At 40.9% G+C, this 13,184-nt stretch overlaps 1 protein-coding gene and 2 non-coding genes across 3 annotated transcripts in view; all 3 read left to right on the top strand.

The window, feature by feature from the left end:
• LOC126412761 (thymidine phosphorylase-like) overlaps window positions 1-13,184 on the top strand; it is a 406,501-nt gene that overhangs the window by 287,484 nt on the left and 105,833 nt on the right. The gene's annotated exons all lie outside the window — the stretch shown is intronic.
• Window positions 12,666-12,738, top strand: Trnav-cac (transfer RNA valine (anticodon CAC)). The gene has a single exon. It is a non-coding gene; the product is annotated as a tRNA-Val (tRNA).
• Trnav-aac (transfer RNA valine (anticodon AAC)) lies at window positions 12,903-12,975 on the top strand. Its single transcript has one exon. It is a non-coding gene; the product is annotated as a tRNA-Val (tRNA).

Here is a 13,184-nt window from a genome sequence, read left to right as displayed (position 1 = left end):
CTTCGTAATTATGTGGCTGATATTTTTCTGGAAGTCTGATGCTGCATATCCAGTCTCATACATTCTACACGCCAACGAGAACAGTCCTTTCGTTGCCACTTCGCCCAATTATTGTAGGAAAATCAATGAAATGTTATATACCCTTTCTGCTTTACATGATTTATGTCGTTCAAATCTTTTAAATTCAGGTTCTAATACTGGATCCTCTACCAGGTCCCTATCGACTTCTGTTTCCCTTTCTGACACGTCATCAGACAAGTCTTCCGGGTACTCTTTCCACATGTCCGCTCTCTCCACTGCATTTAGCAGTGGAATTCCCACTCCACTCTTAATGCTATCACCCTTCCCTTTAATTTCAGCGAAGGTTGTTTTGACTATTCTATATGCTGATTCAGTCCTTCCGATAATCATTTCTTTTTCGATTTCTTCACATTTTCCTCCTGCAGTCATTTGGCCCTATCTTCTCCGCATTTCCTATTTACTTCATTCCTAAGTGACTTGTATTTCTTTGTTCTTGAATTTCCCTGGACATTTTTGTCGTTCCTTGTTTCGTCAATCAACGCAAGTACTTCTGTTACCGACGGTTTCATCGCAGCTACCTTCCTTTGGAGCTTCTGTGATTGCCCTTTTCATCCTCTTCAACTGCACTGCCATCTGAGCTATTCATTATCACATTATTTGTTGCCTGAGAGAAATTCAAGTATATCTCTTCATTCCCTAGTACATCCGTACCACATTTCTTTGTACAATAATTTTTCCAGACTAGTCTCTTAAACTTAAGTCCACGCTTTGTCACTACTAGATTGTGATTTGAGTCTGTATCTGCTCGTGGATACGCCTTACAATCCAATATCTGATTTTGGAATTTCTGCCTGACCATGGTGTAATCAAACTGGTATCTTTCCGTATCTTCCTTCCGTTTCCAAGTATGCTTTCACCTCTTGTGATTCTTGAACAGAATATTCGCTGTTACCGGCTGAAATTTATTGCAGACCTGAATTAGTCTTTCTCCCCTTTCATTATTAACACCAAGCCCACATTCTCTTGTAAACCTTTCTTCTACTTCTTCCCCTACAATCGCATTCCAGTCCTCTATTAGATTTTCACCTCCCTTTACGTACTGAATTACCCGTTCAATATCCTCATATACTTCTTCTATCGCTTCATCTTATGCCTGCGACGTCGGCTTGAATGCCTGAACTACTACTGTCGGTGTTGGTTTGCTTTCGATTATGATGAGAACAGCCCCATCACGGAACTGTTCACAGTAACTCACTCTCTGCCTTACCATTCTGTGCATAACGAGTTCTACTTCTGTTGTACCATTTTCTGCTGCTATTGATATTACCCTATATTCGTCTGACCAAAATTCTTGTCTTCTTTCCGTTTCACTTCACTGACACCCACTGTATTTAATTTGAGCCCCTGCATTCCCATTTTCAGATTTTCTAGCTTCCCTAACATGTTCAAGCTCCTGATGCTCCACGTCCCTAGTCGTAGAACGTATCCTTTCGTTGGTTATTCACTTTTTCTCATGGTCACCTCCCGCTTGGCAGTCCCCTCCCGGAGATCCGAATGGGGGATTAGTCCGGAATCTTTTGCCAATGGACAGATAATCATGACACTTTTCAGTGACATGCGACGAAGTCCTATGATCTCTATAATCTTCTATCGGCAACATTACAGTCTCTTCTTACTACTCCATCGCTCATGCGATTCATACTAACAACAGAGTAGACATTGCAACAGACGGGAGTTTTCTGTACTCTCACTGCCTAAGTGGAGAGGACACGAACTTGCTTTGATGGTTCGCTAAAAGGCAACGAGCGAAACACGAGCGAATACTAGCGAATGCGAACCGAACACAAGAGAAAGCAATTCGCCTTCGCTCCCCTACCGTCTACACTAGTGAGTATTCTAGTTCGATGATGGTCGTTTATTTATCTTCGCACCAATGTAAAGCAGGCTTTGAGAGCCGCACGTCACTCAGCGTTTAGATTGTAGTGTCTGCTACGATTGGGATTTTTCGTGGCGACATAGAAGCTCTAACGAAAAATAACGACCTTTTGAGTATTTCTGATATGATATATTTCCACTTGAACTGGATTTGTTCGTATTCCTTTTTGGAAGGATTGCCATTTTCTGGCTTCAACTTTATCTCCACGAGGACTTAGTTTATATCTGAACGCCCTAACTTGGTAGCGCATGTTCTGTATGATCTGATCTAGAAACTTGTAGTTTACTTAAACCGTGCAAATGTTTTGTTATTACAGCCATAAAGGATGAATCTGGAAACGATATGGCGTTAAGGAGCAGGTATTTTAATTTTTAGCTGCTTAGACCTGCAAATGATGAAGATACTGAAAAATGTACGGTCGTGCTGAAAAGTAATGCCTCCGAATTTTTTATGTAAAAGTCTTAAGGTTTTTTAAACAAAACAAGTGTTATTAACATTCTTTATCTTTATTCTTCATATCTACATGTTTTCAGCCCTCTGCCGCTATAGAGCTCCGATCTGTAGCGTGTAACATGGCGGTGTGTAACGTAACTGTTTCAGTGCGTAAGAAACAGCGTACTATAAACGAGTTTCGAACCCGAAGAACCCTCCGCACGTGGAGCACATTGTCCTTCAGGATGTCTATGCCTGGCCACACAAGAGCGATACGACACCTGCAACAGTCCGACGCCATGGGTTCACTGTCATTGATCACCCTCCATACAGTCCTTTCTTGGCCCCATCCGGCTCTCATCTGTTTCCAAAACTTAAAGTACACTTTAGAGAATTTCGCTTAAGTAGTGATGAAGTGGTGCAAGCGGAGGCGAGGTTGTGGCTCTGCAAAAAAGTCATACATTCTACGCTTACTAACAACTAGTCTCTGGGTGGGAGAAATGTGTTCGTCCCAAGGTGACTATGTTGAGAAATAAATATGTAGACATGACGAACATAGAGGTATAATGTTAATAACGTTTAATTTATTTAAAAAGCTTTAAAAGTTTTCGCATAAGAAATTCGGAGTCATTACTTTTCAGCACGCCGTCGTGTTAAGAGACGCTGATAAAAGAAATAGTTCTGCATGTTCTAACAACCCTACCACAACAAAGGTCAAAAATTAATTATGATTGTAGTGTTGCTCACGCTGCTAAATATCGCATTTTCGGACAACAACAAAGTTACAATATGTGGCAGGTGTCATTATAGCACAGTTAATAAAGTCATTTCATTAAATAATGGATAAACTAGGCACTCGTCTTTTCGTGTTTCCCACGCTGGTCTCGTTGTGAACTCATGGCTGAATCGTCGAAAATCTAGGTAGTGGTGATTCCAAGCTCGGACGCAAAGAGGCCTAGGTGTTATTCTGCGATATTCAAAAGTTTTATAGATGTGTTTCATAAACCATTCTTGAAGATTAAACTTTTGCAAGTTAGGACAATGGTGATGTAAAAAAAAATTAATCAGCACTCCGAATTTAAGTTACACTTCTTTTTTATTACTTTTGTTGCAACATCACTTCACAATATAAAACATACTTGAAAATATCTTCCTCACTGTTAAAGTTCACATTTCATAAACTGACTACAATTTGCGTCTTTTCAACATGACGACCAAGACTTGACTCTCTAATAACTGCTTACGCACCCAAAATTCAGAGTTACAAGTACTTCAAAGATCATAGTGACAAAAGAAAGAATACACATAAGAATAATACCATTGCAATATGAACATATCGATGTATCAAAGTACCTCTACATTAATTAAATCAAATCTGAATGTTGTCACAGAAATATGTTAACTACTTTACAGAAACACAGTAGAATATTGCTGGTATCGAGAGGTTCAGGTGAAGTGCCGTAATGGTTACGTAATTCAAGTACCATTACAGTGTTAAGCAAGACGGAAATTTAATTGTGATGGAGGACTGGAATTCGATAATAGGAAAAGAAAGAGAACGAAATAGTAGTGGGAGAACATGTAAAGGAAGAAAAGAATGTCAAGGGGGAGCCGCCTCTAGAATTTTGCAAAGCACAATATGAATACTGCAAACACTTCGTTCAAATTTCATGATAGTAGGTTTTATACTTCGGTGGCTCTTAAACAACACTTTTTCTAAAAATTTTATAACTTTTCTTGGGTAGCCCCTCGGATTTTTCCTTCCATATTTTTTTTTTAAATTAGGAAATTTGAGCTCAGTAGAATAAGTCAAAAGGGCCTCTGATATCGCAAAAACTAGAAAAAACCACGAGCTTCACTAAATATTACTTGTGCATGATAAATTCATTCATTGACTAATGGAGGCAGGTATATTAGTGCAGTTTCCTTAACTGAATGCGTTCTCATTTCACAGATCATTTTGGTTGGAAGGGACGGTATCAGTCGCTTCCTGACAAGTAGAGAGGGCTGAGCAAGCTGTATGTTCCTTTTTACAAACCAACCTGTAAACTGCCCCCTCCCCTTCCACAGTAGTCTCATACTTTCAACGGAACGAAGGTAACAGTCGTAGCACGTGCACTGTCTTCATCTTTATTTCTTTCTAATATGTTTGCTCCGATGTTGCTCTCATGAAACAACTGGAAATGAACCGGTATCTGTTAACCAAAAGTTAATAGTTTTCTTTTTCCATTTGCGGTTGTCTAAATTTACTCAGGAGTGCTTCACGAAAAGAGCGTCGTTTGCCGTCCAGGGATTCCCATTTGAGTTCACGGAGCGTCTTGACCTAAGCTACCGGTAACAAATCTACCGGCTCACCCCTGAATTGCTTCGATGGCAAAATTCCCGTAATAAACCTAAGTTGACGAGTCCGCTTGCCTGCTACCGTCTCTACGTGCTCGTCCCGTTCCTTACCGATCTGCAGCGTTACGTCTAGATATTTTATCGACGTGACTGTCAAGCAGGAGAATACTAATAGTGTATTCGAACAATACAGGATTGTATTTTCTACTCATCTGCATTAGCTTGCATTTGTCTACATTTAGAGCAAGCTGCCATTTATCACACAAACCAGAAATTTTGCCTGAATCATCTTGTACAATCCTACAGTCACTCAACGACGACACCTCCTTGTACATCACCGTGTCATCAGCCAACAGCCGTAAACTGCTGCTTATCCTGTTCGTTAGATCATTTACGTACGTAAAGAACAAAAGCCGTCCTATTGCACTACCCTTGAGCACTTCTGACGATACCCTTGTGTCTGATGAACACTCGCCATCGAGAATAACATACTAGATTCTAGAACAGAAAGAAGGTCAGCATTGGTCGTAATGTTGTCATGTCTTTTTTTGCTGCAGATCTAGATATTAGCTAACAAGGCGTCTATCATCAGCAAACGTTATGCTTGTACATGCCTGAGTTATGCTGGAATATGTGTTTCTAATACATGTTTTTATAATTGTGTCGAGTCTACGTGAGTACCTATAATCCACTGACGATAACTGTACTGTCTTGAATCCGCAATAAAAAGGCAGATGATATTAAGACTATTGCTGGCGTTCTGTCTGTCCCGAATTACAATACGGTCGTGGGTCACAATCATACAAATGGAATCGAACATGGGGATGCTAGCTTCTGTTACTTAAGATGTCTTCGATCTACTCATTTATCTGGTAACGTAATCCGTATTATCGTACCTTCTTTAACAGTCTACAGTGAGGCATCATGTCAAATGCTTATCGAAAATCTAGGGATATGAAATTTGCTCAATGCCCTCCATCCATGGTTCGCAGGGTGTCAAGTGAGGAAAGCGCTTCTCGTAACTCCATATTAATGGGAAATAAAAGTATTCATTAGAACACTTTTCATTTGAATTTCTCGAGCAAGGATCGACATTGAAAGGTCAGTTCTTAAATTAGTGGCATAATGTCACTTATAATCAATGTAGAATCTGTCGGAAGATCTTTATCTAAATTGTGGCAACAGAAAGATCATTCACTAGCCATAATTCCAAGGTTAAAGCAATACCTAAATCCTAACTGATTGTTGATCACTGCCAAAAGATTTATCTAACTGCTTAAATTGTTACGTGCGGTTAAAGGCGCTGCAGTCTGGAACCGCAAGACCGCTACGGTTGCAGGTTCGAATCCTGCCTCGGGCATGGATGTTTGTGATGTCCTTAGGTTAGTTAGGTTTAACTAGTTCTAAGTTCTAGGGGACTAATGACCTCAGCAGTTGAGTCCCATAGTGCTCAGAGCCATTTGAACCATTTTTTTTTTTTTAAATTGTTACGTAATATCTCGAAATATCTAATAAGTGGCATAATAACGTTATGAGAGACAATGTACAGCGATGCACATTCAGGGTCACAAGATCTAAATTAAAATTCTGACAAAAGCCATAATTCTCAAAATGATAAGAAGTTATGAGAACTTGGTGTAGTCGGTTTACGAACAGAATTGCATCGATAGTCTTGTACCTAAAGGATCACCAGTTCGACTCTCTAGTAATTCGTTGAATCGTTCCAAGCGTGCAGCCATGAAGGAAGGGACTTCCATCATTAATCCTAGGAGCACCAAGTTATTTTAGGTTACGTGGAGGACCAATTAAGAGCAAAATCTGTCCGTGTTATGATAGGCTGTAAATCATGTAACACGTAATTACGTTAAGTGATTTTGTTTCCAATGTGGGATCAGTTTAAAAGTGCTCAGTGACATTATAACTAAAACCGTAATGTTTGGAACAAATAGTGTATCGAAAAATTTATAAGTTAAATGCTATTTTTCTTTGTTAGAAGGTATAACAAGCAACAATGGTCAAAACTTGGACAATGAACGCGTGTATAAACTAGAAACGTTAAACACGTACTTAGAAATATAGGCTGTCCAAAATTCTGTTCACTTTTTGATCGAGTAACTGAATAACACATTTTTATCCTCGACAAAAATTTCAAAAACAGAAGTAAAAACTCTTGCACAAAAATAGGTTACGATATACCGAAAACTTTCAAGAAACACTCTTCAATATTGGAGACAATACTGTCATTTACAGATGACATTTACCTGCTCACTTAAAATGGAAGATTTTGAATAACTGTTACACAGATGGCAACAAGCTCCACCTCTGGAACAAATGGAGATTATAAAGCTAATAATGAAGTAGCCATAAAATTTTCAACATTGTCGCAACCTCCTCCATGACTCATGTCACTATAAATTTACTTGAAGACACCGCATTTTTCCGAACGAATTACTGCTATACTCTTCTTCACCATAAGTATAAACCTGATGTAAACCAACACAAACGCGATGGTTGGTCAGAAGCTGTAGCATACGTACAGTGTTGTTACACTCTTGGAAGTTGGTCCTGCTTGTGTATTAGTTATCTTATTACTAAGTTACGTTTAATGAAACATTTAAGATATTCTAATGCATTAACAACAATCAACGTTTATCTTAATCATTCTTTAGCTATGTAGTTTTTTTATTTCAAAAACCGTGTACAGTCACAGTCTCTGTACTGTTGTGCTCTGATTGTCGCGCTATTAGTACGCAGTATGAAAATGGCTGAGGCTCACTCCTGCTTCGTGTGAAACGCGCGTGTAGAACACGGTTAAAAAATGCCGAGAAATGGTTGTTCTTAATGTTTTTCATAAATTTACAGAAAACATCGGCTTTGAAGTTTTCCGAGTGACTGTATTTGACACAGCTGAGAGACAAATACGCATTGGATGAGTAGCGGACGTGGCGTAGTATAGTGGTGTAGTATAGTGGTGTAGTTGGCGGATCGCTGGTTCAAGTCTGGCCTTTTCAATTTGAAATACTTACTTCTCGCAATTTGAAATTCATCATCATTTTTATGAATAATGCACGTCTTCTTGTTTCTGATTACGTATTGCACGCGAAATTCCTGTTTCCATTTCTACATCTACATCAACATGGATACTCTGCAAATCACATTTAAGTGCCTGGCAGAGGATTCATCGAACCACCTTCACAATTCTCTATTATTCCAAACTCTTACAGCGCGCGGAAAGAACAAACACCTATATCTTTCCGTGCGAGCTCTGATTTCCCTTATTTTATCGTGGTGATCGTTTCTCCGTATGTAGGTCGGTGTCAAAAAAATATTTTCGCATTCGGAGGAGAAAGTTGGTGATTCGAATTTCGTGAGAAGATTCCTTCGCAACGAAAAACGCCTTTCTTTTAATTATGTCCAGCCGCAATCCTGTATCATTTCTGTGACACTCTCTCCCATATTTCGCGATAATACAAAGCGTGCTACCCTTCTTTGAACCTTTTCGATGTACTCTGCCAGCCTTATCTGGTAAGGATCCCACACCGTGCAGCAGTATTGTAAAAGAGATCGGACAAGCGTAGTGTAGGCAGTCTCCTTAGTTGATCTGTCACATGTTCTGAGTGTCCTGCCAATAAAACGCAGTCTTTGGTTAGCCTTCCCCACAACATTTTCTATGTGTTCCTTCCACTTTAAGTTGTTTAATTGTAGCACCTAGGTCTTCAGCTAAATTTACGGCTTTCAAATATAAATTCTTAGCTATCGATATTTTATGAAAGATTGTTAATAAAGCTTGCTTAAATTAAGAAAACATACCAATTTAATTTTCAGGACAAAAATGGAAAACCAAATACTCTTTATCCGGACTATGTTCATTGTTTTATACCAGAGATATAGTTGCAAACGAAGCAGAGTGATACGCGTCGTAGAAGGCACCAGAACTGAAGTGTATTTCTCGGATTCGGATAAGGAAGGTGCTAAAAGGTGGGAGACTGACTAGTTAATACCTTCAATGGGTTCAGTATTCAACAATACGGCGAAATCCCTGCAGTATGCTTTTGTGTTACACATAACTCGCTCAGAAAAATTAGCCTGTCTTTAAGTTAGGAATTTTCATCACTCTCGTTTGCAATTTGAATATTATGTTAAGTGAGAACGAGAGCATTTTATGCTTTCCATCTGCTCAAATGGTTCAAATGGCTTTGAGCACTATGGGACCTAACATCAGAGGTCATCAGTCCCCTAGAACTTAGAACTACTTAAACCTAACTAACCTAAGGACATCACACACATCCATGCCCGAGACAGGATTCGAACCTGCGACCCTGGCGGCCGCGCGGTTCCAGACTGAAGCGCCTAGAACCGCTCGGCTACTCCGGCGGGCCGTCTGCTCACCCAAGAATGGTGTAGTAGTGCTCGAGATTTGTAGAATATTATTTGATTATCTTTAAAAATTAAATGACGTTCGAAGCTATATTGTTAGGTGAGAACGAGAGCATTTTATGCTTTCCGTCTGGTCACCTAAGAAGGGTGTACTAGTGTTGGAGTTTTGTAGAACATAATTTGATTATCTTTAAAAATTAAATGACATTCGAAACTATATTGTTTGCGTGCTCGTTTCATCATACGTCTCAACTGCCACTGCTCATATCATTGCATGGCTGGCCGTTGCTGTCACTACACTCAGCTGGCGGCTACACGGGTAGCGGAGGCTGTGTGGCGTGGACTGGCGGTCTTTTAGGTTAGAAGGCCTCGGGAAAGTACGGCGTGGGCTGCAATCTCAAAGGGTGCATGGCAAATACAGGACGTGCTTGAATCAAGGAACAGTCGGAATTGTAGTTGTAAATTGTTGTAGTTGTGCTGGGAAAGTCCTTGAGCTTCAAGCGCTAATAGAAAGCACAGAAGCTGAAATCGTTATAGGTACAGAAAGCTGGCTAAAGCCTGAAATAAGTTCTGCAGAAATTTTTACGAAGTCTCAGACGGTGTTCAGGAAAGATAGATTAGGCAGAATTGGTGGTGGAGTGTCTGTGTCTGTCAGTAGTGGTTTATCTTGCAGTGAAGTCGAAGTAGATACTCCGTGCGAATTGGTATCGGTGGAGGTTATACTTAACAGCCGAACTAAGTTAATAATTTGCTCCTTCTACCGACCCCCAGACTCCGATGATATAGTTGCGGAACAGTTCAGAGAAAATTTGAGTCTCGTAACAAATAAATACCCCACTCATACGGTTATAGTTGGTGGGGACTTCAACCTTCCCTCGATATGTTGGCAAAAATACTTGTTCTAAACCGGTGGTAGGCAGAAAACATCTTCAGAGATTGTCCTAAATGCTTTCTTCGAAAATTATTTCGAGCAGTTAGTCCACGAACCCACGCGAATTGTAAATGGTTGCGAAAACACACTTGACCTCTTATCCACAAACAATCCAGAGCTGATAGAGAGTATCATGACTGATACAGGGATTAGTGATCACAAGGTCGTTGTAGCTAGGCTCAATACCGTTTCTTCCAAATCCACCAGAAACAAACGCAAAATAATTTTATTTAAAAAAGCGGATAAAGTGTCACTAGAAGCCTTCCTAAGAGACAATCTCCATTCCTTCCGAACTGACTATGCAAATGTAGACGAGATGTGGCTCAAATTCAATGATATAGTAGCAACAGCAATTGAGAGATTCATACCTCATAAATTGGTAAGAGATGGAACTGACCCCCCATGGTACACGAAAAAGGTCCGAACGCTGTTGCAGAGGCAACGGAAAAAGCATGCGAAGTTCAGAAGAACGCGAAATCCCGAAGATTGGCTAAAATTTACAGACGCGCGAAATTTGGCACGGACTTCAATGCGAGATGCCTTTAATAGGTTCCACAACGAAACATTGTCTCGAAATTTGGTAGAAAATCCGAAGAAATTCTGGTCGTATGTAAAGTACACAAGCGGCAAGACGCAGTCAATACCTTCGCTGCTCAGTGCCGATGGTACTGTTACCGACGACTGTGCCGCTAAAGCGGAGTTGTTGAACACAGTTTTCCGAAATTCCTTCACCAGGGAAGATGAATGGAATATTCCAGAATTTTGAACACGAACAGCTGCTAGCATTCGTTTCTTAGAAGTAGATACCTTAGGGGTTGCGAAGCAACTCAAATCGCTTGATACAGGCAAGTCTTCAGGTCCAGATTGTATACCGATTAGGATCCTTTCAGATTACGCTGATACAATAGCTCCTTACTTAGCACTCATATACAACCGCTCGCTCACCGATAGATCTGTACCTACAGATTGGAAAATTGCGCAGGTCGCACCAGTGTTTAAGAAGGGTAGTAGGAGTAATCCATCTAACTACAGACCTATATCATTCACTTCGGTTTGCAGTAGGGTTTTGGAGCATATACTGTATTCAAACATTATGAATCACCTCGAAGGGAACGATCTATTGATACGTAATCAGCATGGTTTCAGAAAACATCGTTCTTGTGCAACGCAGCTAGCTCTTTATTCGCACGAAGTAATGGCCGTTATCGACAGGGGATCTCAAGTTGATTCCGTATTTCTAGCTTTCCGGAAAGCTTTTGACACCGTTCCTCACAAGCGACTACTAATCAAGCTGCGGGCCTATGGGGTATCGTCTCAGTTGTGCGACTGGATTCGTGATTTCCTGTCAGGAAGGTCGCAGTTCGTAGTAATAGACGGAAAATCATCGAGTAAAACTGAAGTGATATCAGGTGTTCCCCAGGGAAGCGTCCTGGGACCTCTGCTGTTCGTGATCTGTATAAATGACCTGGGTGACAATCTGAGCAGTTCTCTTAGGTTGTTCGCAGATGATGCTGTAATTTACCGTCTAATAAGGTCATCCGAAGACCAGTATCAGTTGCAAAGATATTTAGAAAAGATTGCTGTATGGTGTGGCAGGTGGCAGTTGACGCTAAATAACGAAAAGTGTGAGGTGATCCACATGAGTTCCAAAAGAAATCCGTTGGAATTCGATTACTCGATAAATAGTACAATTCTCAAGGCTGTCAATTCAACTAAGTACCTGGGTGTTAAAATTACGAACAACTTCAGTTGGAAAGACCACATAGATAATATTGTGGGGAAGGCGAGCCAAAGGTTGCGTTTCATTGGCAGGACACTTAGAAGATGCAACAAGTCCACTGAAGAGACAGCTTACACTACACTCGTTCGTCCTCTGTTAGAGTATTGCTGCGCGGTGTGGGATCCTTACCAGGTGGGATTCACGGAGGACATCGAAAGGGTGCAAAAAAGGGCAGCTCGTTTTGTATTATCACGTAGTAGGGGAGAGAGTGTGGCAGATACGATACGCGAATTGGGATGGAAGTGATTAAAGCAAAGACGGTTTTCGTCGCGGCGAGATCTACTTACGAAATTTCAGTCACCAACTTTCTCTTCCGAATGCGAAAATATTTTGTTGAGCCCAACCTACATAGGTAGGAATGATCATCAAAATAAAATAAGAGAAATCAGAGCTCGAACAGAAAGGTTTAGGTGTTCGTTTTTCCCGTGCGCTGTTCGGGAGTGGAATGGTAGAGAGATAGTATGATTGTGGTTCGACGAACCCTCTACCGAGCACTTAAATGTGAATTGCAGAGTAGTCATGTAGATGTAGATGTAGAGTTAAATGCGTCGGTAAGGCTGTTGTCCCGAATTATCGCTCAGTCTATGTACGTGCCGCTGGACTCGCAATGCCTACTGCTAAGAAAGTGATTGTTTTTGGTGATATTACTTGCAACAACAACTGCGCGAAACGCCGCTATCTCGTTCAGGGTGCTACGGCAGACACCCTCTCGAGCACCCCGAAGACTTCTTGAGCCCTCGGCTGTGATGGGTTTCAGGTTGCCAAAAGAACTATCGTGTGTGCATGCGCGGACGAAAGACAGGTTGAGGCAATTTGGAGTGAACAAGGATGGACTCATCGCGTCCGTCGTTTCCATAGTGTAGCGGTTATCACGTCTGCTTCACACGCAGAAGGTCCCCGGTTCGATCCCGGGCGGAAACAGTACTTTCCTGCCTATATCGTATTCTGCTCCAGTGAGCCATGTCATGTGTGGATCTGCTGCATATACCTTCGTTATACAAGTACCGCATTTTTTTTTTTTTTAATTTTAAGTTACGATGGCAATCTCATTACAAGTTGTCTGTGTTGTATGGCGCATAGAAGCAGTTTCCGTGGTGTAGCGGTTATCACGTCTGCCTAACACGCAGAAGTTCCCCTGTTCGATTCCGGGCGGAAACACTTTTTCATCACTTTAAACAAGACATACTAACATGCATCTGCTATGCACGTGTAACATATCCCCACAACGTATCCTTATGATCGCACTTGACGGTATTGGACACACCTTGAATTCCGCCCCACGTGATTAGATTAGATTAATACTTGTTCCATAGATCATGTATACGACACTTCGTAATGATGTGGAACGTGTCAGGTTAATAAAAGAT

Source organism: Schistocerca serialis, chromosome 7 (genome assembly GCF_023864345.2).
Source record: "Schistocerca serialis cubense isolate TAMUIC-IGC-003099 chromosome 7, iqSchSeri2.2, whole genome shotgun sequence".
Taxonomy (NCBI): domain Eukaryota; kingdom Metazoa; phylum Arthropoda; class Insecta; order Orthoptera; family Acrididae; genus Schistocerca; species Schistocerca serialis.
The sequence above is the reverse complement of the archived record's forward strand: the minus strand, read 5'-3'. Positions and strand labels throughout refer to the sequence as shown.